Source organism: Propithecus coquereli, unplaced genomic scaffold, assembly GCF_000956105.1.
Source record: "Propithecus coquereli isolate 6110/MARCELLA unplaced genomic scaffold, Pcoq_1.0 Scaffold10, whole genome shotgun sequence".
Classification (NCBI taxonomy): Eukaryota; Metazoa; Chordata; class Mammalia; order Primates; family Indriidae; genus Propithecus; species Propithecus coquereli.
The window spans coordinates 9,853,152-9,857,005 of record NW_012133858.1 but is presented as its reverse complement, the minus strand read 5'-3'; the positions used below and the strand labels follow the sequence as shown (position 1 = coordinate 9,857,005).

The following is a 3,854-nucleotide window of genomic DNA, read 5'->3' as shown; positions in this document are numbered from 1 at the left end:
AATTGGCCTTCCTACAACATAATTTAACACTATACCATCTGGAAGCTAGTCAATTTTATTTTCAAAATAAACTGTTACTTAATATTTTTTATTTAATTATAACTGTACCCCTTATAAGTTGAAGTAACCAGTGTCACTTTTCTTACCCAATCCCCTGACCAAAAACAGGCACTGTTGTTCTAACAATGTTCAGAAATCTCACTTAACTATTTTACCTTCAGCCCGATCTAACTGTGTATAATGCAAAAACAAAGACTGTAGCAAAAGTTATACAATCATTAATAACAGATTTACTATTTCAAACAACTTCCAGGAACTGATTCACCTTAAAAGGGGGTTATAAATTAGGATGGGATGCCCACACACATCTATGCTAGCAACTATAAGCCTATTTGGCAAAGCAACAATCCTCTGGAGAAAAGAATGCCACATATACTCCGGTGAAACAAAATTAATATGTGTGCTTTGGTAAAGAGGCTAAGTTCTAACCAAACAGCACTTTTAACTATCTACTCACCCTTCAAAAGAATCAAATCAAAACATCTTCATTTTAGCAACAAAACCTTTAGAAAACTATTTTGCAATAATCTTTAAACTCCCTGCATTTCTTAGATTTTTAAAATTCTAACTTCGTGCCTCATGGATGTAAAATAGCCATTACATACTCCAATACCTTCTACTTATCTAGTTCAGAATCATGTTTAGAGGAACACAGGTCTGTTTCTAGGTTTACGACTCCATTCCCATTCATTTTGCGCTAACAGAACCACTAAATATAGCTGTAAGACACTGATGATTAAAAGTAGCTAATTATGTGAGTGATTCATACCTCCTATGTCCAAACACCAAGATCCTAGGATGTTTCTGTCAGATCTATGAGAAGAGGAAACAATAAACACCTGTCACAAAAGCTTTACAAATTGGGAAGCCCTGAACTCAGTTACTGTCAATCTCCAACTCAATTCCCTTTCCCTCATGCTTACCTAACCACTTCCCCCCAAAAAAAACAAAACAAAACAGAGGTCATACTTCCACCAGAACCTGACTTTGTGAAGAGAATGGGGAGAAGAAAAGGCCATAGAGAGTGGCCACGAAAGTAGTAACGGAAAGGGCCCTGGGTTTTTCTAGTCCTCACGGACACAGTGTCCGAGTGAGACGCCTTAAGCAAGTCAGAAATCACTTTTCTTCCAGACTCACTTATTTTACCTGTAAAATACGGAGACTGGCAAGGAGCTCTACCACTCCGTGGCTAAGGACGAACTAGGATCCCGCACAAACCCATCAAGCGCCCTGCCAACAGCCCTACCACAAGACCACACCATCTCCCTAACTTTCTAAATGGGCTCGACTACCACCTCGTTCCTCGGCCCCCTCACACGCTCGCCCTCCCCGCAGGCAGCGTGTCCACACCAGGCCTTCACACCTACAACGTGGATCCCTCCTCCTCGCCTCACCTGTCCCAGAATTTCCCGGGTCTTAGCTCTCCCCAGCACACACACCTTCCCTGAGAAGTGATGCCCAATTCCGGCCCGAGCAGGCAGACCGTAAACTCACCTGGTACCCACCACCCCGGACGATACCATTCGCCTCCTCTAATCTCCTCCATCACCACCACCCACCGCCCCAACCCCGCTCGCTGGGGCCACTCACCGGCGGCCGCCGCGCCGTCTCCTCGGCGGCCTCCCAGCCGGGGCAGCCAAGGGGCCGCAGGGGGCCGGGCCGCCGCTGTCGCCGCCGCCGCCGCCTCGCCTCGCCTCAGCCCAGCCCCATCGCCCTCCGCCGGCGCCGGCGGCCGCGCGTCGCTCGGGCTCGAGGCGCCGCCGCCGCCGCCGCGCAGTGCTGGTCGCTCTGGGAAGGAGGCGCCGCGGCGGGGCCCGGGCCCGGCCGGCGCAGGGGCGTCCACGCTCTGCTCCTCGGCGCCCGCGGCGGCGGCGTGCAGCCGGGCAGGGCGAGAACAAGGGCGGGCGGCAGGAGGAGGCGGTCAGGGGAGGGGGGCGGTGTGCACTCCGAAACGGCCTCCCGCAGCCTGCGACGTAGCGAACCCCCCTCCCCTCGGCGGCGGCGCCTGGATCACGCTGTGGGAAGAGCCGGCGGGCAGACTGGGAGCGCGCGCCGCGAGCTCCGGACTCCCGCGCCGGATGTGAGGTCACGTGATTGACTCATCCCAGTGCCGAGGGCGGAGGGGCGTGGAGGGGACGTCAGGGGCGGGACCGAGTGGTGGGTGTGGCTAAATCCGGGCCACGCCCACCTCCCCGTCTTCAGTTCGGGGAGCAAGCAAAGAAAAGAAACCGTAGGGGAAAGCATTGCAAAAGAGCTGGCTGACGAGGGGGGGACTGTGATGGAAGGCCGCTTTTCTTGGCAGGAGGAGGTGGGTTTTGCTGTCCTGACCATGCAAGGCAAGATCATAGTCCAAATCCCCATTTTATGCTCAGGGAGACTGAGGCCCAGTGACCACATTAGACTTGCCCAGAATTGCGGTCGTGGAGGAAGCTTGTGCTAGAAAGGTGGAGAGGAAACCCGATCCTAGCTCCCAATCCAGGTCTCTGTAATACCTTATCCCCCGCCCAAACAAACAAAAAACTATATTTCTCATTTCACAACCGGCTCTGGACGCCAGCCTCGGGCGGAGAACAGGAAGGAGCACACAGGAGAAAGCTCCCATCCGCCTACCGATCGCCTCCGGCGGGAAGGAGTTTCTTCCTACCGTGCTGCATGCAAATTAAATACTTCCCTCAGCACTAGATTTATGTCGGGATCGGGCCCCAGCCGGATATCCCAATCGCGATTTTGGTTTTCGCGGCGTCCCCTTGGCGAAGCGCGCGGGACGAGACGAGCTCAGCCACCTGCTGCCCTGGGTTCCGGCCCCCTTCCGGCCCGGGGTCCACCTGGCCCGTGCCCTGATGCCCCGCCACCGCTGTTGTTATTTCGCCTTGCCCTAACAGTACTCTTAGCTGCTTAAGCGTCTTAGCGCAGGGGACAGCATGCGCGCGGCCTCTGTCCACCACACTTGACACCTCACCGGGGGCAGGGAGCATTCACGTTCGGACATTTATCCGGGACCGCCACTCCTGGTCCACGGCACATGATTACACCTCATCTGGGACAGCACACTGCCTCGAGTCCACGGCACTGATAGCGCCTCATCAGGAGCAAGGAGCACGCCTCCCGGTCCCCTAGGCTGTATGGAGCTGAACAGCTTCGTGGCATTTCTCTGCGCGGTGCTTGGCATGGACAGCGCGCTAGACGGCATGAGTTCACAGCTGTGTCTTGGCAACCCCTGTGCTCACAGTTTTGTTTCAAGCCTCACCGTTTGTTTCCAACCTCAAGGTGTTGAATGACTAAATGAGATAAGGGGTGTGGAAGTGTTGGGTAAACTGTAAGAAAGGCATCTGAGTGGGGTTGGGCCCTAAAAACCTCCCCCACCTCTCCCCGCCTCCTTGACTCTTGCCGTTTACTGTTTCCTCTCAGCCTTTAAATAAGCTCAAGTCTCTCCAAGTCCTAAAAACAAAACTATCAAGCCAACCCTCCACTCGAAGTGTCCTCTCCAGTTAGCTTCCAAGTGTTTCTCTCCCTCCTCTGCATATCTCTAACAGTGGCCTCCCCTGCTGCCTCCACTTCCCCATTCCTCAAAACTTGGCAGTCTGACTGCTTCTCCTCCCGCTCACAGCCTTCTTCACCCTGTTCAGGCAACCCATGACCTTCATTTTGCCAAACCTGGCAGGTATTCCTCCGGCCTTATCTCTCTGAATCTCTCTGCTACATGTGACATCTTGGATGGCTCTCACTTTCTGGAAGCTCTCTACTACCTTGATTTCCAGAAGCATGCACTCTCCCAATTATCACAGCTCAGTAAA

General features: G+C 53.5%; 1 protein-coding gene across 4 annotated transcripts in view; it reads right to left on the bottom strand.

Annotated features, from left to right (window-relative positions):
- The window catches only part of ATP13A3 (ATPase type 13A3), a 103,333-nt gene extending 102,459 nt beyond the window's left edge, over window positions 1-874 (bottom strand). For all 4 annotated transcript variants that reach the window (XR_001137374.1, XM_012641772.1, XM_012641781.1 and 1 more), the window contains exon 1: window positions 830-874. The gene's annotated coding sequence lies outside the window, so the exon portion shown is untranslated. The remainder of the gene's footprint in view (window positions 1-829) is intronic.
- Window positions 875-3,854: the final 2,980 nt, after the last annotated feature.